At 40.9% G+C, this 27,626-nt stretch overlaps 2 protein-coding genes across 2 annotated transcripts in view; one reads left to right on the top strand and one right to left on the bottom strand.

The window, feature by feature from the left end:
• The window catches only part of PFN4 (profilin family member 4), a 41,926-nt gene extending 22,936 nt beyond the window's left edge, over positions 1-18,990 (bottom strand). Inside the window, exon 1 of the mRNA XM_051974068.1 lies at positions 18,432-18,990. The gene's annotated coding sequence lies outside the window, so the exon portion shown is untranslated. The remainder of the gene's footprint in view (positions 1-18,431) is intronic.
• Positions 14,824-27,626, top strand: part of LOC127547265 (protein FAM228B-like) — a 47,997-nt gene continuing 35,194 nt past the window's right edge. Inside the window, exon 1 of the mRNA XM_051974064.1 lies at positions 14,824-18,454. The gene's annotated coding sequence lies outside the window, so the exon portion shown is untranslated. The remainder of the gene's footprint in view (positions 18,455-27,626) is intronic.

Below are 27,626 nucleotides of genomic sequence, written 5' to 3'. Positions count from 1 at the left end.
AATCTGGCTTCTCCTGTATATGGCCCATCAGTTGGCCTCTTCACTCATTTTCACTCATTCTCTGAGTCTTGTTCTGCCACGTTTCTAGAGTTCTGGCAATATGTTTTGTTTGTTTACTTCTTGTAAAGAAACTGGAAACATTTTCCATGAATTAGCTCAAACAAAACCCAAATTAAAGTTTTGCTTTTTAAATCAATGAAGCAAGCCTTCTTTTTCCATCATGGTTACTCCTATTTCTGTGTATCTCAGTATATAACTAAGGAATATATATGCCATAGACAGATCACAGTATTCATAAACAAAGGTAGAAGTTGCTTAGGTTGGAGCACATCATCACCAGAGTGACCTTAAACCCTCAGTGTAATAACAGATAAGTCTCCTTCACTTACCCAGAAACCATCTCATTCCACTCAGCACAGTCCAGATGCTGATGAGTTTCTTCTTAGAAACCTCTTCAGGTTTTCATCCTTTACTCCAGCTTTTTACATGTAATGTTTGGGGTTTTCCCCAGAATACAGTGTACTTGCTACTTCCCCCAGACTTTTCTTTAGAATATATCTCTACATCAGTTTTGATAGGGAAGAAATTTCACATCTCCCTCTCCCTTTCTCCTCCACAGACCCACAGACAGAGCTCACAAACAGAACACAAGTTTTCTCCCTGATTCCACAGGGAGACACATTTCATGATCAAATATTTCTCAGCTAAATGCTTTTTTCAAGAGCTGCCTCCGACACTCCTAAAGGATAAGAGCTTTGCACAAACTCCTTTTCTGTGCTTCAGTTTCTTACTATAAATTGATGCGGGTTAGATTATGTAGCACTGATGTGTCTTTTGGCTCTCCATCCTATCACTTTTGATGATTTAGGGGATGATGACATTCAAGGATGTGGCTGTGAACTTCACCCTGGAGGAGTGGGACCTCTTGGACCCTCCTCAAAAGGAGCTGTACAAGGAGGTCATGCTGGAGAACTAAAGGACTAATACAAAAGCAAAATGGACTTAATTTGCTTTATGAGACACATTTTCAAACATGGAAAATAATGTGTACTTTTAAGCAACCGTGCTTGTTACAGGGATTTTATTTTTATTTTAGCAAGCAGAGGCATTTAAAGGTAATTTTTAAAAAAAGAAGAAGAAATAAAAAATTATTATCCCAAAATGTAATGGATCAGAACAAAATCTACTATGCATCAGATAAATGCAAACAGCATTAGCATTCCTCATCTGATCTCAGATATTAAAACAAACAAAAAAATAAGGTTGAAAATGATCAGCAGGAAATCACACAATTCTTAAGAGATATGATAGATCAAGAAAGTATGAATATTTAGTATATTGTACCAAATGACATAATATCTATGCAGGAAAAATTTTTTTTTAAGTTTAGACAATGAACGGGAAAATGAAAAAGAAAGGACTGAAAGTGTAGACAATCTGTCTCTTACTGTGGACAGAGCATGCCCAATCTCATTTTAAGTTCTAGTCTCAGCTGGTGGGATTTATTCAATTCACCCAGCCACTGAGTCATGAATATAATGAAAAGGCCAAATCTGCCTGTGACATAGGTTTATCATGAGGCTCTAATGTGACTCTATGTTAAGCTCTCTGTAAATTAAACTATCCTTGGATATGAGCCAATGGCATTTTTAAAGGATTGATTTTACTCATTTAAGTTTGAAGACTTTCTCTTTGCCTGGGAAACAGAATGTAAATTAGTTTATGTTCTGCCAGTATAGGGAAGGGGAAATAGTTACATATGTGTCTGTGCAAATATATTTTGTGGTTTGTTTCTTTCAGAAGGAGAGCTCAGACTTGAAGTGAAGGAGACTTCTGCAGAACTAAGCCTTTCTGTGGAAGAAACTTGGAAGCAAAGATTCATGAGTGGTGAGCTCTGTGAGCTCACTTGGAGAGAAATCAGTGCTGTAAATCAGAAAATCCTTTTGAATGTAATCATTGCAACAAAGCTTGTAGTCCACATTCATCTCATCTTCACCATAAAAAAATCAGACTGGAGAAAAACAACTTAAGTGTCATGAATGTGGTAAAGTTTTTAGTGAGCACTTATTCCTTATGAGACATCAGAGAATTCATGCTGGAAAAAAAGCCTTATGAATTATAATCAATGTGGAAAGACTTTTACACAGAACACTTATCTTATTCTACATCAGAAAATCCACACTGCACAGAAACCTTATGAATGTAATCAATGTGGAAAAACTTTAAAATACAAGAAGGCTCTTACTCTGCATCACAGAATTCACACTGGACAGAAACCTTATGAATGTAATCAATGTGGAAAATGTTTTAGAGAGAAGAGGTGTGTTATTAAACGTCAAGAATCCACACTAGAGAGAAACCCTACAAATGTAATGAGTGTGGAAAAACTTTCCAAAAGTAAGGGAAACTTGCTGAACATCAGAGAATCCATACTGGAGAGAAACCGTATGAATGTAATCAATGTGGAAAAATGTTTAGAGAGAAGAGGTATCTTATTAAACAGCAGAGAATCCACATTGCAGAGAAAACTCAAAAATGTAATGAATGTGGAAAAAATCTTTCCAAAAGAAAGGGAAACTTGCTGAACATCAGGGAATCCACACTTGAGAGACACCTTATGTATATAATTGATGGAGTAAAGTTAAGATTATCTCAACTAAGGAACAATGATTGATTGGTGAAACATGAAAATCGGGGCCATTTTGTTTGGTCACAAATTCTTCTTTTCCTTGCTTCCCTAGTTTCCTGATGGTATCACCCTTTACATCTATATTATGCACCCTTTTGAACTTATTTTGGTATAAAAAGTTGGCCTATATCTCATTTCTGCCATGCTGATTTCCCAGCAATTTTTGTTAAACAGAGCTCTTATCCCAAGGCTAAGTAAGGTTTGGGGGTTTATCGAATATTAGATTATGATGATCTTTAACACTGTCTTATGTACTGAATCTCCTAACCAGCACCAACTGATTTGGATGATTATAATACAGTCTGAGATCTGGCATGGCTAATCACTTTGCATTTTTTCCATCAGTTCCTTTAATATCCCTGACCTATTGTTCTTCCAGATGAATTTTGTAATTATCTTTTCTAATTCTACAAATTGATATTTTGACAGTTTGATTAGTATCATACTAAATAAGTAACTTAGTTTACCCAGCATTGTCCTTGCTGCTGACTTTTCCTGCTGCACTGGTTCTGAGATAATTTTCAAATCCTTGGATTCCTGCCCCACTCCTCCATTTTTTTTTCTGGTCATACATGTACATTCATTTAAAAAAGAAAAACACACATTAACTTATGAATCATGTTGGGAGAGAAAAATCAGAATAAAAGGGAAGAACAAGAGAAAAAAAAAAGGAAAAGGAAAAACGAGTGAACATATGAGTTGATTTACATTCAGTCTCCATAGTTCTCTCTTTGGAGGCAGATGGCATTTTCTTTGGAATTGTCTTGAATCACCTCACTGTTGAGAAGAACCGTGTCCATCAGAATTGATCACAAGAATTGATCTTGTTGTTGCTGTGTACAATGTTAGTACCAGTTCATGTCCGTCTCTCCAGACTTTTCTGAAATCCTCCTGTTGATCATTACTTACAGAACAATAATATTCTATAACATTCATGTACCATAACTTATTCAGCTATTTTCCAACTGATGGGCATCCACTCAGTTTCCACTTCCTTGCCATTAGGGCTGCTATGTGGGTCCTTCTCTCTTTTCTATGATGTCTTTGGGAGATAGCCCCAGTAAGATAAAAGGGTATGCAGTTTTATACCTCTTTGGACATAGTTCCAAACTTTTCCAAAATGGATGATTTCAGAACAATGCATTAGTGTTCCGGTTTTCCCACATCCACTCCAACATTTATCATGATCTTTTCCTGTCATTTTAGCCAATCTGAGAGGTATGAGGTGGCGTCTCAGTCACTTCTCCATTTTCTGTCCTCTGTTCTTGAGTCCTTGGTTCTGTTTTGACAAACCCAAGGCAGAATTTGTAATAAGGAGCCACAGAAGTTTATAGAGTGGCAGTGATTCTAGCTAGGAGATTCCAATAATATATTATAAAGATTGTACATTGTGATCAAGTGGGATTTCAACAAGGAATGCGAGGATGGTTTAACAAAAGGAAAACTCAGAATATAATTAATTATATCAACAACAAAAGTAACAAAAATTCTATGGTCATGGCTATAGATGCAAAAAAAGCTTTTGACAAAATTCAATACTCATTCTTATCAAAAACACTTGAAAGCATATATAGAGATTTGTGCGTGGCTCTTTTTAACAATGAGATGATTCAGTCCAATTCCAATGGTCTTGTGATGAAAAGAACCATCTATACCAAATACCATATCTTAAACTGAATTGTAAAGCTATAATTATCAAAACCATATGGTACTGGCTAAGCAATAGAAATACAGATCAGTGGAACAGAGGAGACATACAGTCTACAGCAGCAAATGGTTATAACCTTTGTTTGCTAAGTATAAGTGCTTACAATTGGAGGATTAGAATTCATTATTTGGTTTAAAAAAATTGTTGGGAAAGCTGAAAAGCAGTCTGGCAGAAATTGAGCATGGACTAATATCTTACACCATTTAAAAGGAAAGATAAGTTGCACACAATAAATTTGCAGTTTCATGCACAGATTTTTTTCTGTCCTACTTTGTTATGGAAATGTAAGGTTTATTTCTTATATTCAAAAAAACATTTTTTTTTTTTACAGTTTATATAGTATTAGAATGAATTGTTCTTTAAATGTTTTATAAAATTCCTCTGTAAATCCATCTAGTCCTGAAGATTTTTTCATAGGTAGTTCACTGATATCTTCTTCAATTTCTTTTACCAAGATGGGGGTGTTTTGTTTTGTTTTTGTATTTTTAAGAATTATTTTCTCATCTGTAAATATAACCAATTTATTCATCCATTTCACTTAATCAAATTTATTGAGATGTAATTGGACAAAATATCTCCATTAATTGCTTTAATTTCATCTTTGATAGTCAATTCATTTTTGATACTGGTAATTTGGTTTTCTTTTTTTCTTAAATAAAATTAACCTTTGGTTTATTTTATTGTTGTTTTTTTTTTTTTCTATATAAAATCAGTTCCTAGTTTTATTAGTTTAATGGTTTTTCTACTTTCAATTTTATTAATTTCTCCTTTGATTTTCAGAATTTCCAATTTGGTTGCTATTTGGGTATTTTTAATTTGTTCTTTTTCTAGTTTCTTTTTTTAGTTGCATGTCATTAATTGACCTATTCTTTCTCCATTGTATTGATGTAAACATTTAGAAATATAAAATTTCCTGTACATACTGCTTTCGCTTCATCCCATAAATTTTGTTGTTATCTCATTGTTTTCATTCTCTTTAATGAAATGGGTGGTGATTTTCTTCTTTTAAATAAATATAATATTCTCTGGGTGAATGCAGGTTTCTTGGGGAGGTTTTCTGGAGGCAGCCTTAGTTGCAGTTGAAAGTAATAATCACTCCAAAATGCAGCCAGGTGATAAAATGCAAATGTTTATTTTCTCCTTCCAAAATAGCCCAGTTAATTGAGAGGCCTATCTCTCTCTGCTTGGTTCCAAGAGTTCTCTCCGAATGTTTCCAAATCCAAAGGTTTGTCCTTTGCTTCTGCCTCTGCTTTCTCCAGCCTGCAGGCAGGCAAATGGAAAATGGAATGAATCTCTCTTGCCTCTGAGAGAGGGCTTCTAGCTCTCAATCTCCCAGAGTGCTCTGTGTCTGTCCCAGCGTGCTCCTCTCCAATCTAATTCAGCTGAACTCTCATCCAAAGTAACTAACTAACCCAAAGCTAAGAGCCTCTTTATATATGATTTCCCAAAGGTTGACTCCTCCTTCTGGAGGTACACCTAAGGGAGGTGTGAATTCACAAAGTTACAAAGTTTACTTTCTGAATCTCCCATACTTGTGAACTCCAATGAGTACCGGTGTGAACACAAGCCTTGTATCAATTAGTTCTACTTAACTCTGTTTCAGGTTCTGGCCCAAAACATCTCCTTGTAGGATTAGATCAATGATACTGAACCATGCTAAATTAGATAATTATTGTCTCTGTCAACTCTAATGATTTAACAATTTGTAAAGATTCCAACAGAAATTGTTTCTATGATTTGTTCTTTGCTCATTCTTTAATTTTATATTACTTGGTTTCCAACAATTTTTTTTTCCTGAGGTTAAATGAGCCAGGAAGGGTCACACAGCCAGGAAGTATTAAGTATGTGAGGCCAGATTTGAACTTAGGTCCTCATGACTTCAGGGCTGATGCTCTATATACTATGCCAACTAGCTGCCTCTCCAACTAATTTTTAATTTATCTTTCCATGACCTTTTATTGAAAGTACGCATTGTGATCTGGAAAGAATGCATTTAAAATTTTCTGGTTTTCTTCATTTCATTGTGAGGTTTTTATATTCTAATACATTGTCAGTTTGTATGTAGGTGCTATGTACCCTGAAAAAAATATGTTCCTTTCTATTCCCATTCACTTTTATCCACAGATCTATTACCATAGCTTTTCTAAAATTCTAATCATCTTAATTATTTTCTTTTTCATTTTTTTTCTTAGATTTATCTAGTTCTGAGAGAAGGAAGTTGATATCTCCCATTAATATAATTTTACTGTCAATTTCCCTTTATAATTCACTTAACTTCTTTAGAAATTTGATGGTATATCATTTGGCACATATATGTTTAGTACTGTCATTATTTCATTGTATTTTATCAGAATGTGGTTTCCTTCCTTATCTTTTAAAATTAGATTTTTGTTTTTGCTTTGTTTGAGATTGTGATTGCTACTTCTGTTTTGTTTTTGTTTTTTTTTTTTTAATTTTTAACTTCACCTGGGTGTTTCTGCTTCAAATGTGTTTCTTATAAGCAACATTTTATAGAATTTTGGTTTTTAATCCATTCTGCTATATGCTTCCATTTTATGTATAAGTTCATTTACATTCACAGTTATGATTACTATGTATTTCCCTCCATCCTATTTTTTCCCATTTCTCTGTCTCTTTTTTCTTCCCTCTCTCTCTCTTTTTACCTTGTCCCTTCTCACAAGTGTTTTCCTTCTGAACACCATCATCCCGATCCACCCTCCCTTGTATCTGTCCTCAGTGTCTCTGGTCTCCCTCCCTTCCTATTTCCTTGTAGGATAAGATAGATTTTTACACACAACTAAGTGTGTATATTATTTGAACCAATTCCAATGAGAGTAAAGTTCAAGCACTACTCACCAATCATATTTCCCTCCAATGTGATAGATCTTTCACACCTCTTCATGTCTGATTACTTATCCAATTTTAACTCTCCCTTTCCTTTTTCCCCAATGCATTCCTCTGTCATCCCTTAATTTTATTATTTGAATATTATTCCATCACAGCCAACTTATATTTCATGTCCTCTATGTATATTCCTAACTACCTTAATAATGATAAAGTTCTTAAGCATTAGTATTTTCCCTTGCAAGTCATTTAACTTATTGAGTCTGTTATATTTTATCTTTCCCATTTATGTTTTTTTAATGCTTCTTTTGAATCTCATTCTTGGTTGTAATCTTAGCTCCTTTGCCTTCCAGAATATCATATTCCAAGCTTCCTATTCTTTAATGTAGATACTGCTAAATCTTGTGTGATCCTTTGCATTATTTCTTTCTAGTTCTTTGCAATATTTTCTCCTTGAGCTGGAAGATCTGGAATTTGGCTATCATATTCCCGGGAGTGTTCATTTGGGGATTTCTTTCAGGAGGTGAATGGGGATTCTTTCCATTTCTAGTTTAGGTTCTGGTTCTGGAATACCAAGGCAGTTTTCCCTGATGATTTCTTGAAAGATTATTCTAAGCTCTTTTTTTGATCATGCCTTTCAGGCAGTTCAATAATCCTTAAATTATTTGTCCTTTATTTTCCAGGTCAGTTGTTTTTCAATGATATATTCCACATTTCCTTCCAATGTTTTTCTCTTTTAATTTTATTTTACTGTTTCTTGGTATTTCATAGAATCATTAGCTTCCATTTGCCCAATTTTGATTTTTAAGGAATTATTTTCTTCAGTAAACTTTGGTGCCTTTTTTCATTTGGACAATTCTACTTTTTAAGTTCTTTCCTTCAGTGAATTTTTATACTCCTTTCCCATATTTTTGTGCCTCCTTCACCAAATTCATGATTCTCTTGCATTTTTCTCATTTTTTTCTCAATTTTTCTTCTACTTTTCATGTAATTTAAAAATTGTTTTTAGCTCATCTCAGTTCTTTTTTGGGACTTTTATGCTCATGTTTTTCTTTTAAGTGTTGCATGTCACCATTTTACACTATTGTCCTCTTTTGAATTTGTTTTTTAATCTCCTGTTACCTTAGTAATTTTTGATGGCCAAATTTTTTGTTTGTCCACTTACCACCCTATCTTCATGACTTTTCATTTTGTTAAAAGTTGTATTGTGCTCCCAACATTTAGCAATGTCCCACACTACTTGTGGCAGAGGTACAGGACCTCACTGCTGGACTGTCCTGTGATTTGGAGCCTTGATGGTGTCTTGATAGGGGTTGGCCTGCTTGGCTTGTTGGGATACCACCTGTACTGAACTATTTTCCTTTTTTATCCTGATGTTACCACACTTTTTGCTGACCTAAGTTTGGGCTGGAAAATTAATTCATAGCATCTTCTTGATGGTTCTGCTGCTCCAGAATGCATTTTGAAGTATTGTTTTAAGACAAATTTGGGGGAATTCAGGCGACTTCCTGCCTTTCTTTGCCACCTTGGTTCTGTCCTCATTGGGAAACTTTTTTAAAAGAGGCAGCCTCCTGTAATAATTCATAGTTATCTGCCTTAATTCTAGTTTTTGTATCACTCCATATAAAATCTAAATTGGTTGTTGAGAGTTTTCCATATATCCACACCGGTCATTTCAGGCATTTTTTTACCTCCTTTTTTCCCCATGAAGTCATTAGGTATCAAAATGTATGTTGATCTGGCTTCGAGGATATTATCATACACATCATATAATTTCTCTACCAATTCATCTTCCATAACAGATACTGGTATATAAGCTGTAATTATTTCTGGGATCTTTTTCTGAAGAGACAAGACCACTAATATCCCATGAAATTATATTTCTTATGGATTTCAAACTCACAGTAAATCCACTTCTGGCAACTTCTTTGTTTTCCTTTCTGAGAAGTCATCCCTCTACTGAGCATCAACTTTCCTTAAGGGACAATTTGCTTTCTCTGGTGATGGAGTGAGCCCAAGCAGGTCCTTGGTCAGTGAAAGCATGGGAGTTGATTACCCACTCAGCCAGCTGTAGGACATTTGGGTCCTGTGGAGTATTTTCAGGTCTGGGGGTCCAGCAGAAGCTTATTAGTTCCAACTGCTTGAAAGGTGACCTTCCTTGGGAGGATTCAATACTTGTCCCATAAATATCAGCCAAGCTCCTCTGCCAGAGGGTTGCCCAATTATGCTAAAGCCCCTCCCTCAGAAAATCAAATCCAGGCCTCTCCCATTGCAGTGACACAGCCACTTTCTTGTCACTGGACAAAAGTCTCCCACTGAGAATTCCAGCAGCCAAGCTAAGGTTTATAAATATTGATGTCTAAAGAAATTTGTCATTCTTAGTGCTCTCTCTCTCTCTCTCTCTCTCTCTCTCTCTCTCTCTCTCTCTCTCTTCCCCTCTCTCCCCTTCTCTCCCCCTCCCTCTCCTTCTCCTTCCCTCAGCTTCCATACCTCTTTAAAGGAAACTATGAATGATGTGATTGTATCTTTGAGAGATGACAATCTTCAGGATAACTAGGTGGCACACGAGTTCAAATCTGGATTCTGAAGCTCACTAGCTTTGTGACCCTGGACAACTTAGCCCTGTTCACCTCAGTTTTCTCATCTGTAAAATGAGCTGGAAAAGGAAATGGCCAACCCTTCTAGTATCTTTGCCAAAGAAAAGCTCAAATAGATTCCCGAAGAGTTGAAATTGCAACAACTCAAGTACAACAGCAGGAATCTTTGTTGTGAATTAATTGTTATAGGGAAGAAACTTTTAAAAAGTTTCTTTGCTGAAAGAATGAGTCTGAGGTATTTTTCCCCTTTGATAATAGCTTTTTGTCTTTCCAAATACATGCAAAGATAGTTTTCAACCTTGTGTTGCAAAATTGTCTCCCTATCACCCCACCCCATTCCCTACCCCCACTCCAGACAGCAAGCAATCCAATATGGGTTAAATATTTGCAATTCCTCTAAACAATTCCACATTCATCATTCTATTAAAAAAAAATCAAATTAGAAGGGGAAAAAAAACAAGTAAACAACAGCAACAACAACAAAAGGTGGAAATGTTATACTTTGATCCATTCAGTCTCCATAATTTTCCCTCTGGTTGCAGATGGCTCTTTCTATCACAAGTCTTGGAATTGCCTTGAATCACCTCCTTGTCAAAAAATGTCAAGTTCAGGGGATATTTCTTAAGTTAACTGTGTTTAACTCATCCTGATGAGATATGCCAAAGAGAATTCCTGAGAGACTGTGACTACCATCTTTTTTTTTTTTAATTTGCAATTAAAAAAAAAATTGTTGCACTGAATACAAAATAAGAAAAAATAGAAAAGGAAAATCAAAACAAAACAGAACATTGTCATGTGCCCCACAAAACTTCAGGGAATCTTCAAAAAATGTAACAATAAATTTCCATTTTGAAAACATATATAATAGAAGAAATTATATTCATGAGTTCCCACGTTATAGGAGCCACTTATTAGTGGCTGCTGAGTGTTATGAAAGCCACCTGCTAGTGGCTGCTGGGGATCTTATTCTAATAAGCAGAATAGATCCCTTCATGTTGTTATGCCACAGTTTTCTTTAACCGTCCTGACTCAGTTTCCCTGTCTCAGTTTCCTTAACTGTTCTGTCTCTGACCCAGTAAAACTAAGGATTATTTACTCTCGGGTTGTAAATTAGCAAGATAAAAGAGTAGCTCTCCTGACTCTTTTATGGATTTACAATATTCCTTTAGAATATTCCAAGACCAACCCATGATATCTTTACTTCTTTGTCTCTGGAATTTTTAGGTTTTATGGCTTCCCCTCCCTGATAAAAAAACTTTCCCTCCCTTTCTCTTCTTTGTCTTCAAAAAGGTATTTAAGAAGTTGTTGTTCTTCCATTCATGGCTGGAGAATGGCGTCTGGCAGCTGTATGCTGGACGCTGGATTCTTTGGGTCCTCCAGCCCTGGGACCAATATGGATTCCTTGGTCCCAGTATACTTATCTCTGTCTGACTGGATAATCTGAGACAAGAGTCCTGTCCAGTCAATCTTACTCTCCCATTAATAAAATATTAAAAACTCTCTAATCTCTCTCCTGCCTCAGTTTCTCCGGCATTACAATGTGAGAGAATGATAACGATGCAAGGAGACTAAGAGGTAGTTGCATTCTCAGATCTCGCTTCCCTTTTGCCTCCAATTCACAAGCAACATCTGCATCAAGAAAGGCTGATTTGTAATTCCTTGAAATGTTATGATTCATAGCTGTGGGGGCTTTTGTAGGAATGACCTGCCTCTCCTTAACAATTATTGGACAATAATTGTCCTTAACAATTCCCCATTTTTTTGTTTAATGGGAACACAATTATTTTTTTCCCCAACAGCATGGTCAGTAAGTTTGTCCAATGTTGTGAAGTGGCTGTTGTCTGAATCCACATGCTGAGGAATGCACACAGCACTATCAGAGTCTTTTCCATCCTATTCTTCTGGATGGTTGCAGAGTGAGATGCTATAGAAGGTGTTGAATCTTGTGAGATGTCATGGAGGAAAACTCTGACAAACAGAAAAGTAGGATTGTAATCAGAGCAGGCATTTTTCTTAACTCCCTCATCAGTTTCCTGGCTCAGCCCTTTGGTGTGTTGGCCCATTTAGTTACCCTGACTGAAAAAAGTTTTACTGGGTCTCTTCTACATTTCCTTCCCCATGGTTTACCAAAGAAATTCTCCTGGGAGGATTCTACTCACAAACAGTTCTCAAGCGCTGCTGCTTCTTTGTTTCTTGTGCCCTATATTGGGCGCCATTTGTTACAGGAGACACCTACTGAGAGTTCTAGGAGCCATGTGCTAGTGGCTGCTGGGGATTTAATTCTGAATGTCTTTGAGGTGGTGATTTTTTCTACTTCTATTTTCCCTTCATCTTCTATCATTCCAAGACAAGGGTCTTGGTTTATTTCTTGCATTATTACATCAACCAAGGTGCTTTTTTTGGTCACAGTTTTCATGTAATCCAATTATTTTCTCTTCTTGATCTCTTCTCCAGATCTCTTGTTTTTCTTATGTTTCACATTCTGTTCTATTTTTTCATTCATTATATTTTTTGTTATTTCTTAGTCTCTTAAAGCTTCACTGGCTTCCCCTTGCCCAACTGTAATTTTCAAAGAATTATTTTCTTCTTTAACAATCTATCTCCTTTTTTAATTGGTTAACTTTTAAAAAAATAATCTTGGTTTTTATTTTTTTTAGTTTTTCCTCAATCTCTCTCCCTTGATTTTTAAATTTTTTTTTTTTTTTGAGTTCTATGAATTCTTTCAGGGAGGCATTCAACATTACTCTTTGTGGTATATGAATGTTAAAGAATATTACTGTTCTATAAGAAAAGACTAGCAGGATAAATACAGCGAGGCCTGAAAAGACTTACATGAAGTGTTGCTAAGTGAAATGAGCAGAACCAGGAGATTATTATACAATTCAACAACAATATTATATGAGGATCAATTCTGATGGCTTAGCTCTCTTCAACAATGAGAGGATCCAAATCAGTTCCAATGGATCAGTAATGAGCAGAACCACCTACACCCAGAGAAAGAACACTGGGAAATGAGTGTGGACCACAAGATAGCATTTCCACTCTTTCTGTTATTGTTTGCTTGTATTTTTGTTTTTCTTCTCAGGTTATTTTTACCTTCTTTCTAAATCCAATTTTTCCTGTGCAGCAAGACAACTGTATAAATATATATGTATATAAAATATTTAACATATGCTTTAACTAATATTTAACATGTATAGGACTACTTGCCATCTAGGGGAGGGGGTGGGGGGAAGGAGGGGAAAAAGTTGAAACGGAAGCTTTTGCAAGGGTCAATGTTGAAAAATTACCCATGCATATTTTTGTCAATAAAAAGCTATAATTTAAAAAAAAATTACTCTTCAGAGGCAGAAGCAGCTTTTTTTTTTTTTTAACTTCAGTGCCCTCCTCTGAAGATGAACCCAAGTCTTCCCTGTCCTCACAGTAAGTTTTTATGGTGGAGTTCTCTGCCAGTTCATTTTTTTTTTAAAATGAGAAATATTACTGTAAGCACCTCTAATCATGGGGTAGGGAGGTGGTCCTTCTGCCTTCACTTCAGCTCTTCTCTCTGACCTGGAACCCCAAACCAAGAGCTCCCTCTCCTGCAAGTGCCAGAGCAGAGTGTCTGTCCCCTTGTCCCTGCACTCCCAGTGTGCTGGCTCCTTGCCCAGATCAGTTGGGCCTAGCATTCCCCTCAGTCTTTCCAGACTCTGTATGTATGCAGTCCAGGAGGTAGACATTCCTGTGGTTCCTGCTGAAGCTCTAGCCAAGCCTGGCTTGCCCTACCCTGGCCTTCAGGTGTTTGCACTCCATGGCTTAATTCTCAGCTTGGGTCCTTCTCAGATCTTCTGGTTGTACCAGAGGGACCCTGTTCCTGCCCAGGTCTTCTGGGTTTTCCACCAGTCTGTGTTCCCTTTGAGATGCAAATTTGTGCTGTTTGTGGGAAATTGGAAGAGCTCCATTTACCGAGCTGCTCAGCCATAAGAAAGCTTAATAGTGGAACTATTTTTTTTAATGTTAAATATGATAGAAATATATGTAAGTCCAATATATGTAGTATTCTCTCTAAAATGTAATCTTCTGTTGAGGTTTTCTTGGAGTCCCTGGGAGGAGCCTCCGTTTCAGCTCAGTAATCACCACACGAGTAGCCAGGGATTAAAGTCCAAATCCTTTGTTGTCTCCTTCAAAGTCTTGTCTCCTTCACTTGGGGCTCAGCTAGTTTTCTGGAGGCCTTCCGGATCTTGGTTTCAGTGGAGAAGCAAAGGAGGAGAGCCTGCCACCACTTCTCTGTCTTCCCTAGTTCTTATTCTGGCTGAGTGTCTGAGCTTATGTGGTCTCTTACGAAAGGGGTGAACCTTGTAGAACTGTAGTAAGTACTAAGTGCATGTACTGAACTAGAGAACTGATAAGCACCATGCTAAATAACCATTGTCTCTATCAATTCCACTGACTTAGTATCTTGTAAGAATCCTTTGTTTCAAGTTCAGAGTTCTAGCCATAACAAATAGAAGACTGCATATTTATACGATTATCTTGCTGCACAAGAAAAATCAGATCAAAAAGGAAAAAAATTGAGAAAGAAAATAAAATGCAATCTCATAACAAAAAGAGTGAAAATGCTATGTTGTGGTCCACCCTCTGTTCCCACCGTCCTCTCTCTCTGGGTGTAGATGGCTCTCTTCATCACAAGATCATTGGAACCAGCCTGAACCATCTCATTGTGGAAGAGAACCATGTCCATCAGAATCGATCATTTTATAATCTTACTGTTGTCGCACACAATGTTCTCCAGGTTCTGCTCATTTCATTCAGTATCAGCTCATGTCAGTTTTTCCAGATTTTTCAGAACTCTGCCTGATGATCATTTCTTATAGAATAATATTCCATAACATTCATACACCACAGTTTATTCAGCCATTCTCCAACTGATGGGCATCCACTCAGGTTGCAATTTCTTGCCCCTACAAAAAGGGCCACCACAAACAATTTTGCACATGTGGGTCCCTTTTCTTCTTTAAGATCTCTTTGGGATATAATCCCAGTAGAGAGAGCTGTATTGATATGCCGCGGGCATAGTTCCAAATTGCTCTCCGGAATGGTTGGATTCATTTCCAATTACATGGTGGGATTGTTCCAGAATTGATGAGAAGTCAGCAGTTGAAGTGATTTTGACCCTGGTTGGGATCTTTCTCACTGCAGTATTTGAAGATTAAATTTTTTTTTTTTATTGTCAGTCACACTATTAATAGAGTGCATAGCCAATCACATCGATGTTTCTTAAAGCTTTATGAGCCTAAGGGAGGGAGAAGAATAGGAGAGGAGGTAGCTCAGGATCAGTGTGGACAGGGGGACAAGCCTGTGAACAGAGAGACTAGGCCACTTCCTAGCTATGTGGCGCTGGGAGTCACTCCACTCTCAGTGTTTACCTCAGTTTCCTCATCTGTAAAATGAGTCAGAGAAGGAAATGGCCAATTGCTTCAGTATTTCTGACAAGAAAACTCCAAATGAGACATCATGGCAGAATAACAAGCTGACAAAAAAAATCAGAGAAAGTCACTATAATGTCACCTAGGTAAGACAGAGAACATCCTCCCCAGTAACATTTATACCTATATCTACACATATGTAAACACACACATATATAACAACAATAATTCTTGTTATATGACATACATCTTATAATTTTCTATATATATCTGTGTGGGTGTGTACATAATTTATATACATATATACTTCAAATAATGTGAAATGTAAGAAAAATGAGATCTGGAGAAGAGATCAAGAGGAGAAAATGTAAGAATAATTGGACTACGTGAAAAATGTGACAAAAAAAAAAAAAGAACCTTGATTGACACAATAATGCAAGAAATAAACCAAGACACTTGTCTTTGAGTAGAATATAAAGGGAAAGTAGAAGTAGAAAAAATCCACTGATCACCACCTTAAAGAGATTTTTTTGTGGAAAACAGAAACAGTATTCTTATCTTTTGGGGGAGGAAAGGAAGGAGAAAATTTGCAGCTCCAAATTTTTAAAAATGTTTAAAATTGTCTTTATTGGTAATTGGAATAAAAATACTACTAAAACTAAAAGAAACCAACTCATCTAAAAGGAACCTGAGAACTTTACATTGTTAATTTTTTTTCAATTTTAAGAAAATTTTAATTGATTTTTTTTATATCACCACAATTTTCCTTAGAATCCCTTCCTTTACCCTTCTCTCAGAGCCCTCTCCTAAAACAAACATTAATTTAAAAAAAAGAAGAAAAATCAGCACAACTAATCAATATTTTGAAAAAAGTCCTAAAATGTATGCAACATGCAAAACCTTACAAAGTTAACTTTTGAGGGAATTCAATTATATAATTACATTAAACTCCCCAAGGGTTAGGGTAGTTTCATTTTTGCCTTGATCCCCCCCTCAGTATCCCCTCCCCAATCTAGCACAATGCCTCCAATCGATTAGACCTTTGGTTTCTGGAAGAACAAGCTCTGCTAAGTCAGTGAGTTACGGACTTTAGTTCAGCTCTTTCTATATCAGGAGGCTCTGCATGGGGAATTGGGTCCCGAGTGGAGCAGGGACAACCAGAAGGACCAAGAGCAGGCGTGTGCTGCTTGACCTTGACCATGAAGTAGAAAACTGGTAACAAATGTGTCCAGGTAAGCAGAGCCTGCGCCCCCTACCCCTCCCGTCCCCTTTCTCCTAGACGGTGTCTGGCTGCCCAGCCACAAATTCATCTTTCCAGAGCTTGTGACGGCTCTGAGCCACTTGGCTCACATCCCGCTGGCTCCACTCACTTGACTTCCCTAAACTTGCCCTTTCATCATTTCTTACACCACCTCACGATTACCCGACGGTGCTGGGTCATTCCCGGCGCCTGACCAGGAGCCCAGTTCTAACAATGAGCAAGAACGCGAACTAGTTCCAACATAAGCATAAATGAATGACTTGAAAGTCGAGGAAATGTTTGCTCCGCCAAGAGGGCCGGCCCTGGAGCCGCCCTGCTCTCCGAGAGCTGACTCTAACGGTCGTCTTGGGCAGGTTTCAGCTGGGGGCAAGTGGAAGTTCTAGGTCCAAGCAGAGCAAAGCGGATTCATGCTTTGTCACCATGAAAATCTGCCAAAAAGAGAAACAGAGGCAGCGGATCCCGCCTGACCCATTTATTAGCAAGGCCAGTAAGTGCCACCATGAGACCCCAGGCCCCGTCCGAATGCTGCATCATTGTCCGGGCTGAGGTCCTTGGAGGGCAAGTAGCAAAGCAATGACAACTGAGCTGGCCAGTGATGCTGACCAGGGGCTGACCAGTTCCAGCCACACCGACCAATGGCACCAACTGTCCCAAGTCACTGACCGATGGAGCCCATGTCCCCTTCCAAATCACACTGACCAATGGCCACAGGCAGGAAAGCCTGAGTTCAAATCCGGCCTCGGACGTTTGCAGTAACTTCACTTCTCTTTGCCTCAGTTTCCTCAACTATAAATGGGAATAATAATAGCACCTATTTAAAAGGTTGTGGGGAAGAGCGACAAAACAAACTGCTGAGCCTGGAGCGCGGTCCCGAGAAGCTTAAGCAACAACGAACCACTGTCCACCTCAGACTGACCAGTTACTCATAGTCTGCTGTCAGTTACTGCTGACAGGGCGGGCCCAGCCTGCACAGCGCTGACACCCCAGGGGCCTGGGCCCACGTGGTGACCAAGGGACCCAGTGTCCGCAAGCGTGGAAAGACCGTTTGTTAAAGAGCTCCGAGTAGTTTGTTCCACCACAACTCCCCAAAGGAGCTCCGCGTGGGCCTTTTCCTGGGGAGGGGGAGGTTCAAGGAAAGTTTCTCTCTCCAGCATCTCCTTCCTTGCTATCATTTCACAAGAAGACTTTAGGTGCCTGCCTAGCCCTCGGGAGGTCCCCTTGTAATGGCGTCCAAGGCCCAGCACAGTCGGGCGAGGCGGCGGCTGAGCCGGGCCGGCCTTCTTGCTAACAACTCCCGCTCCTGGGCTTTGAGGCCCTCTTAGGGGCGGCGGGCGGGCCCACTCTGGCCGGGCTGGGCTGGACTTGCCTGTGTCCGCACCAAGGGCTGCCTCATGCTGGGCTAGCAAAGACCTGAACACTCTGGCCGATCAAAGGCGTTGTCCAGTCCAAACCCATGGGGCCGCGTCACTCATCCCGGCAACGGGGCCCCAAGACCTTGGCCAGGCCCAAACACGGAACAATGGAACCGGCCATTCCAAACACTGACCAATGGCGTGAGCCAATGCAAAACCGGCCGCGGACTTTATTTGCCGAGGCCAGTGGGCGCGTTCGTCCATCAGCACTGACCACTGGTGCCTTCCAATATCTGGGACACGAGGGTCCAGAACTGAGAGCACATGAACAGAAAGTCCGAGCGTCTTTCTTCCCGTTCGCCCGTCTCGGCTCCTCCCCCGTCTCGGCTCCTCCCCCGTCCTCCCCTCTCCCGGAGCACATGGGCCTGTCCAACCTCCCGCCTGGCTGCTCCATTGGTCGCCTCTGGTGCCCGTCGTCAAAGGCGCAACAAAGCCCGCCCACGGTCCCCATGGAAACAGCGAGGGACGCCAACCTCGCGGAGGACGAGGGCGAGACGACTGTGGGTGCTGCCTACCTAGGACGATCACCTAGTCGCAGGTCCGGGCCCGCGGGGACAAGGGGGGCGGGGGCCGCTCCCTGACCTCAGCGCCTGTTCCCCGAGGGCGCCTGCGTGAGGCCGCGAGGCCGCGAGCCACGCTCAGGACTGGAGTGGGCTAGAAGGGCTGGAGGGGTCGAAGGGAGCGAGCTGCCGCCCATTGGCTAGAGAAGGTGCCATTCCCGGACCCTTGGGGAGACGCTCGTCCCTTGTTGCCATGGAGACGGTGGGCGGGCTAGCGTGAAGGATGTGCAGGTGTTAGACTGTCCAGCAGCAGGGAGAGGCACAGTGGGAGCTGGCCAGGTAGCCTCGCTCCCATTTGCTGCCGAAGATGCCAGCCCGGAAGGAGAAACTACTCGCGTTCGCTGTGGGGCCGAGCCTGCCCAGGGGGCGGGGCGGCCGCTGGCCCGGCAAACCGCGACCTCTATTAACCCCGCCCCCCCTCCCTGTCCTCGTCCTGCCAGCGCCCTGCGACCGGAAGCTTTAATAAAGCGCCTCCTGCTGGCCAGGTGTAGCCGGGCAGGGCTGGTCCCAACCTCCCGGGGCGGACGCCGCGCACGCAGCCCAGGGCGCCGTCCTTGCGTTAGTTCCCTCTTCCATCCGTCCGTCCATTCTTGCAGGCGTTCCCATCTAAGGGCCTTTATTTGGTTTTCCCTTCATTTGGTCATTCACTTATGCATGTGGGGCTTACTTTATGAGCTATCATTTCATTTGCTTATTCATTCATCCGTTTATTCACCTCTTCACATTCTTCCCTTTTATTTATTGATCCTTCCTTTGCTCATTCTCTCAATCTTCATTTTTTTTAAAACTTTTTTTGTGACTTGTCCAGGGTTACACAGCTAGTAAGTGTTAAATGTCTGAGGCGGGATTTGAACTCCAGTGCTTTATCCGCTCTGCCCGTTCACTCATTCACTCCTGCAGGTATTCTAAGGGCTTACATTCATTCCTCCATCCATTCATTCATTCATGCAGGTATCCGTTTATAAGGACATCCATTCCTCCATTCTTTTATTCATTGTTCATTCACTCATTATTCATTTGCTCATCCATTCACTCATTCATTCCCCCATTCGTTCATTCTTGCAGGTATCCGTTTATAAGGAAGGACATCCATTCCTCCATCCATTCATTCATTCATGCAGGTATCCGTTTATAAGGACATCCATCCCCCCCATTCATTCATTCATGCAGGTATCCGTTTATAAGGAAGGACATCCATTCCTCCATCCATTCGTTCATTCATGCAGGTATCCGTTTATAAGGACATCCATCCCCCCCATTCATTCATTCATGCAGGTATCCGTTTATAAGGAAGGACATCCATTCCTCCATCCATTCATTCATTCATGCAGGTATCCGTTTATAAGGACATCCATCCCCCCATTCGTTCATTCATGCAGGTATCCGTTTATAAGGAAGGACATCCATCCCCCCATTCGTTCATTCATGCAGGTATCCGTTTATAAGGAAGGACATCCATCCCCCCATTCATTCATTCATGCAGGTATCCGTTTATAAGGACATCCATCCCCCCCATTCGTTCATTCATGCAGGTATCCGTTTATAAGGACATCCATCCCCCCATTCATTCATTCATGCAGGTATCCGTTTATAAGGAAGGACATCCATTCCTCCATCCATTCATTCATTCATGCAGGTATCCGTTTATAAGGACATCCATCCCCCCATTCATTCATTCATGCAGGTATCCGTTTATAAGGACATCCATTCCTCCATTCTTTTATTCATTGTTCATTCACTCATTCATCTATTCATTTGCTCATCCATTCACTCATTCATTCCCCCATTCGTTCATTCTTGCAGGTATCCGTTTATAAGGAAGGACATCCATTCCTCCATCCATTCATTCATTCATGCAGGTATCCTTTATAAGGACATCCATCCCCCCATTCATTCATTCATGCAGGTATCCATTTAGGGGGGGCTTTTATGGTTCTGTCATTCATTCATTTGTGCTTGCAAGCCTTCAGACCAGGGCTGGGGAATCTCCTTTCCCTGCCAAGGGCAGTGTCCTAGGCCAAACGAAGTTATCAGCTTACAAGCCGTGGAGGCTGCTGTTCTTGGCTTTCTGCTGATCGTTGCCTGCAGAAGCCTCTGCAAATGATTACGGAGGGCCTTAAGCCCAGACGTTCCTCACCCCTGCTATTTAGTTTAAGCCCCATCTTGTGCCATATCCTGAACCAACTGTTGGGGGTGTTGGGGGATGGGGCTAGATCCCCTCCCCCAGACTGACTGATCAGAGGCTTCTTTGGATACAAAAGGGAAGCATTTATTTGGTTCTTGCAAGGAGAGGCCCAAGCACACCTGAGCAAACTGAGAGCCTCTCAGCTCCCATCCCCAGCCTAGCAAGCCAAAAATGGTGAATTTGGTTAAATAGCAAAAGACAGATTCAGTGGATGGATTGAAAAGGAAGTAACCTCTGACCAATGGTCAGCAATGGGTCTACTTCCTGTGGGTCACAACACTTCCTGGAGACCTAGGTTCTGAACTTTGTGCCCCACAACCCTGAGAACAGGGATCACAGGAGAGGCCTGTGGGCCTAGGGTCTGGCCCATTCCACCTCAGACTTTTTGAGAAATCTTTGCCTGGTCCCACTTAGTCCCCCTCTTTTTCACACCTTTGAAGCTTTCTCACCCCAATCCTGATCCATTCCTTGCTCCAGGACATCTTTGTGACTTGGACTTTCAGGCTGGCCCCTCTCTTCAGTATTAACTGTAACCTGCCCTCCGCCATTTAAAACCAATCCCCGCCATCAGTGGAAGCTTTCAGGAGCCATTTTAGCCAAGAAATCTGAACTAGTCTAGTGATCAGGTGCATAAGCAAGCAGGAGACAGGATGCTGCTGCATAAAACAATGGGCAGGAGTCAGAGACCCTGCCTCCACCATCTCCCACCATCTGTTCTGGAAACCCAGGCATCCCAGACCAACAGATCTGCTGCCAGTTACCCGCAGAACCACAGCCCTGGGGCGGCCCAGGGCCTCAGGGCCATCCTTCCCACCTCCAGCAGTCCTGACCCAGACTCCCTTGGGACAAAGGGACGAAGGTCTCATCCTATGGAGCTGCCTCAGGCTGATGAGGGGCCTAGAGCTGTCTCTGCCCACTAGGGGTCCGGACTGAGGGGGGGGGGGAACATGTGACTTGTAGGCAGTGTGGGGGGCCTGAGTGTCAGAAGCAGGCCTGGGGATTGCAGGTTGGCCAAATAGATGGAATTTCATGGCTTGGAGTCTGGAAGAAATAACTCTCAAGTAGGTTAAAAATGCCAGGACCAAACATGAGCAAAAGAAAAAGGATAAACAAAAGGGGGTTAGTATGGAGGTTACTGGGGACGGTAGCCAGGAACCCCATCCAGAGGAAGACTGGGGGTAGATGAAGTTCTCACGAATGTCTCTCATCCAGACTTTTCCTAGCATAAATACCAATGAATGTTTTCCCCAAATTCCTGCTTTTGGTTCCTCAAAGGAGTAGGGGCCGTGGGTGGCACATTGGGGCCTTCAGGGAATATGATTTCCCCCAGCAGGGCCCTACAGCCCCTAGGCTTCCAAGGGAAGGCTTTTCCCCGGTTAGTGCAGGTGTTAACCCGGAAAGCAGTTGAAACTCCTGCAAGGGCACATGCAGGCCCTTTTCACCATCCTTTCAGAATTGACTTGCCGGGGAGTGATGTGGGAATGAAGGAATCAGAAGTTGGGGAAGTAAAGTTGCCTTGGTCAGGGGCAAAAGTGCAGCTGATCTGTAAACCTGCTTCCCTTCACCTGAAGTTCATTCCCCTTTAGGAAACAACAGGAACCTCTCCAGGTCCATGGACAACTGGCAGTAATTGTTCTCCTTCGTACTTAATGGGGGAATGTTTGGCTGTCCAAAATCCCCTTTCTTTCCCTGCAGCCCCATAAGACATGCAAAACATGGAGTCAGTGCAGATGTTTGCTCTCATTCCTTTCCCCAATTCTAAAGCTCTGATCAGAACCTCCAACCAGTGGCCCAGGATGAGCTTAGGGGCTTCCCCAGTTGGAAGGGCTATGGCAGGGAGCTCTAAGGCAGGGGGTCACCCCAAAGACACGGAGTTTCTTTGAGAAGTAAGCAAGGGATCTGGGATTGGATTCCAGAGACCCTAGGACCTGGCCCACCTTCCATCAGTGTACAGTGTCAAAGGCTCTGGGCAGGAGATTAATGTGCCTTCCGGGTCCCAAAAGCCTTGGTCTGAGCAGGGCGTGCTGAGATTGTCTGCTCCCTCTCCCAATGAGGAGATGGCCCCAATACTTAGGCAAAGGAGGGCCTTCAGACAAAGAAACCCCCATCCCGGGAAGCAAGAGAGTTTAGGGCTCTATGGCAGCAGCCAGAGGAGCCTCCAGGGCTGGGCTGCAGATCAAGGTGTCATCTACATACTTCCACTGAACACTGAACAGAAATTTACTGTAAGAGAAAAAGGCCAAGAGCTGATTGTAAAATAATATAATCAGGCCAAACTGATTCTTCAGGGCCTCAGCATCCATGACAAGATAAAGCTCTGACAACCTCCTGCAGTTTCCACCTCATAGCCAGATCCCGGAATAATCACGGGGGAACCACAGAAATGGAATTGGAAACTGAGCCAGAAGGATCCCACCTTAGGCAGAGGCTAAGGTGGTCCTCCATTCTGGCCAAATAGGGTTCCCTCTGAGGAACTTAAGGCATATTTCTTTCAGATGATGGATCACTGACTTCACGATCTGTCCCACAATCATGTCCAAATTTGAGCCTCAAAACAATGTTCCTTACGTCCCAAGAGATTTCATCTCAATAACATATTCCACCAATGAGGGCCTTTAGGTCTTACAAACAATGTGCATAACCAATCAAAAGCGCCTGCAAAACACAGTCAAAACTAGTGAGGGATATCAGGTTCAAATCCTGCTCTGGGTACTCCCAGAAATCTGTAGATCATATTTGTCATCATATTCATTAAACAAGGAGACCATTATGCACTTAAATATTAATTTACTGAAGACAGATGGAGATCTTGGCAGAAATAATCATTTTCAGAGAACTTGTGGTTCTAAGAAAGCTCTCAAAAGTTCCTTGTATTGCTAAGCAGTGGAATCTAAGATACAGCATCAAAGTCCTTGTCTTAAAGTGGCCATAGACTTGAAAAATAAAAAGACATTCAGTTATTAACACCATGTAAATGTAAGCTATTTCTTTAAACAATAAAAGCAATTAATGTTAAAGTAATGTCATTTAACCAGCAAGGGGGTGGGGTGAGCTCCAGTGAATGTAGCTTGTTCTCTCACTTCTAAAAAGTGGGGGGGAAGGGGAGTTAAATCTTCCAAGCCTAAGACAGATCTTCCCTTTTCCCTTCCTCCACTCCACATGTGTTTCTCCACTATGCTTCCCGACCCCACTTTTCCTTAGAGCCAACTCTTTCAGGTGCCAATTAGGTACCAGGATCCAGCCCACCAGCCAAGGTTATGCCCCAATCTCATGGACTGACTCTTTCCCCTGGCAAATGGCAGTGGAGCTTGCCCCTTTCTATAAAAATCTACCTTTTACAAAAGATAATGGCCAATGTGAATTCCTCACATGACCAAACCCCAACTTTGGTGCCCATCATCATCTGGTGTCTCCATAACTCACATAATACCTCACAACTTTAGGTTTCAATGTTACGACAAATAATTTAATTACCAATTTCACAATTTTCATAAGTGATAGCCAAATGAGCAAAAATGGATAAGAATCTCATGTAACTTAGTCATTTACAATTTTAATGTACATATCAATTAAAAAGTTATTTTAAAAATCAATAATTTACTTTGTGATATTCTAACCAAATGTTCCATTTAAACTATCAATTGCTTTTGCGTATCAATCTTTCTTGTCCCTTGTTTTTAAAAGCACCTCTTTTTTTAAAACTTTGATTCACAATATAGCCAATATGTAAATAACTTTGGACCAAATTTCATAAAACTTATACATATGTCCAGAAGAGCTGACAAAATTTTAAAGCATAGCTCATCATTTTTACAAATTACCTATTATACGTTTTAGAAAGCAACATACTTCATTTAATTAGAGGATACAACCATGTGACCCCCCTAATTTAAGCTATCAGAACTTTGTTTTAATAACCTATTTTTTTACTTAAAATCAAATCAAATATAGATTTAAATTTCCAATAGTAATTTTAAAAATATTTTATTTTATTTTATTTAATAATAACTTTATATTGACAGAATCCATGCCAGGGTAATTTTTTTTACATTATCCCTTTACATTATCTCCCACTCGTTTCTGTTCTGATTTTTCCCCTCTCTCCCTCCACCCCCTCCCCTAGATGGCAAGCAGTCCTTTATATGTTGGATATGTCGCAGTATATCCTAGATACAATATATGTTTGCAGAACCGAACAGTTCTCTTGTTGCACAGGGAGAATTGGATTCAGAAGGTATAAATAACCCAGGAAGAAAAACAAAAATGCAGATAGTTCACATTCGTTTCCCAGTGTTCTTTCTTTGGGTGTAGCTGCTTCTGTCCATCATTTATCAATTGAAACTCAGTTAGGTCTCTTTGTCATAGAAATCCACTTCCATCAGAATACATCCTCATAACAGTATCGTTGTCGAAGTGTATAATGATCTAGTTCTGCTCATTTCACTCAGCATCAGTTCATGTAGGTCTCTCCAAACCTCTCTGTATTCATCCTGCTGGTCATTCCTTACAGAACAATAATATTCCATCACATTCATATACCACAATTTACCCAGCCATTCTCCAATTGATGGGCATCCATTCATTTTCCAGCTTCTAGCCACTACAAACAGGGCTGCTACAAACATTTTGGCACATACAGGTCTCTTTCCCTTCTTTAATATTTCTTTGGAATATAAGCCCAGCAGTAACACTGCTGGATCAAAGGGGATGCACAGTTTGATAACTTTTTGGGCATAATTCCAGATTGCTCTCCAGAATGGTTGGATTCGTTCACAACTCCACCCACAATGCATTAGTGTCCTCGTTTTCCCACATCCCCTCCAACATTCATCATTATTTTTTCCTGTCATCTTAGCCAATCTGACAAGGGTGTAGTGGTACCTCAGAGTTGTCTTAATTTGCATTTCTCTGATCAATAATGATTTGGAACACCCTTTCATGTGAGTGGTAATAGTTTCAATTTCATCATCTGAAAATTGTTCATATCCTTTGACCAATAGTAATATTTTAATATTTGTGCACAAATTTCTAAGCTCTTGTGCTTAAACACACTTGAAATCCTAGCATATACCATTTAATAGTGATTATCTCATATAATTGTAAGAGATTCATCAAATAAAACTTCCAGGTCATCTTGACCTCTCAGGAAGGGCAGCTTCCTGAGTAAAAGCCAATTATTAGAATTTGTATCTACTTAACAAAGTTATAGATTATCAGTAAACTCATTCTTTCATTGGGACCTGTGTAACTCATCATTTCTCAGGGATAATAACCTTACTAAATAGTTTTTATGAAGTTTAACAAATTTACAACAAAAGAGGAATTCCAGAAAGACTCCTCTTCACTTGATGTCTGTTTACTTTCTTTGATTTGATTTCAGCTTTCTTTGTTCTCTTTTACCTTCCCCCATTCAGAGCTGCATAGTCTCAGGTCTTCAGATTTTTTTTTTCTGAGTCAGTTGGGGTTAAGTGACTTGCCAAGGGTCACACAGCTAAAAAATGTTGTGTGTCTGTGGCCAGATTTGAACTCGGGTCCTCCTGACTTCAGAGCTGTAGGTCTCCAGATTTTTAACATGCAAACGTAAAATGAAGATAAGCCTTTACTTTCCCCGCTCTGTGAATCAGAAACGGCTTGCGGACTAGGCTGTTTGTTTTAAAAACTGCCAAGTCTTTTCTGCTTTTCCCAAAGTCAGTGCAAAAGGATTACAATTTATATAAAACTGCTTTTACTATCATATCTCAAATAACAAATTTCACCGAACTGGTTGAGCACAGTTACTTTCTCTCCCTCTAACCCCATTTGTCCACACGTCCCTGCTGCCGTCAGGAAAGGAGAGAAGGGTGAAGAAAGAGAAAGAGACTCTCTTTATGCATTATCTTCCTCTAGGAGGGCTTAATTTAGTTGAATTTGCTTCCAAATTACTTTACACACACATACACACAAAATTCATTTATCTCGGTGTTGGTTTTGTATATTGTCCACAACTAAAAATCCATGTAAAGTTACCAGTTATGAAGCAATCAAACCCAATAAAGGAGTTATCACTCGCATAGCACTTGTTTCATGCTAAGCGATTTTGTAATCTTGAGACGACCAATTGCCAACCTCCCACGTCATTGCTCCCAGAAATTAGCTGACTTTTTCTGCAGCCCCCAGCTTCACCAGAGCTGAAGTCTACGGGAAAAGGATAGGCCTTTCTCTGCCTCTCTATTTCTCTCTGTCTCTGTCTCTCTTTAAACAAAGTCTAGCTCACAGAACAGACACAACACAGATATTCCGCACAGAGACACAAACACAGACAAAAACTGCATGGAAGAAGACTGTCCCTTCCCCACACAAAAGAAGGAAGTATTAAGCGCACACTGGTGATATTAGAGTTTTTATTTGGCTCCAAAGGTTCAGTTTGGATTGTTCCTTCACTTCTCCCTCTGGGTCTCCCCGGTGGCTCCAGTCTTGTGGCTTGAGATCCTGTAATATTAGGATCCCCAGGCCTGAAGGGGTCTCCCCACTCCAGTGGTCTTCCAGACGTCCCTGCTCTGTGCCGATGACTTCCTTGCGGCTTCTCCTTTGGAGCCTTGGGCTCCTGTTTGCTTTATCCCTCACTGCACAGAGAGGGAGGCTGAGGGTCCGGTCTGAAGGACAGTTAGAGAAAACCCAACCTAGATCCATCTCTGGGAAGTCATAGATCCCAGATGAGCCCCCCACCAACTCCGTGGGCTGGGGCTGGGCCCCCTTATCTGCAGTGACTACAGAGAGGAAGCATTGATTCTCCTGGCAGGGAGAGGCCCCAGCTCAGCTAAACAGACTCTCCACACCCATCTCCCAGTACATGCCTGGCCTGGTGAGTGGGAAATAGTGAATCTGGGTTCGTTGGACTGAAAAAGAAGTAACCCCTGACCAGTGGTCAGCAATGCAGTCTACTTCCTGTAGGTCACTTCCTGGAAGTTGGTCTGACCCTTTTTGCC

The sequence above is a fragment of the Antechinus flavipes genome, chromosome 2 (assembly GCF_016432865.1).
Source record: "Antechinus flavipes isolate AdamAnt ecotype Samford, QLD, Australia chromosome 2, AdamAnt_v2, whole genome shotgun sequence".
In the NCBI taxonomy this organism is placed as follows: Eukaryota; Metazoa; Chordata; class Mammalia; order Dasyuromorphia; family Dasyuridae; genus Antechinus; species Antechinus flavipes.
The sequence above is the reverse complement of the archived record's forward strand: the minus strand, read 5'-3'. Positions and strand labels throughout refer to the sequence as shown.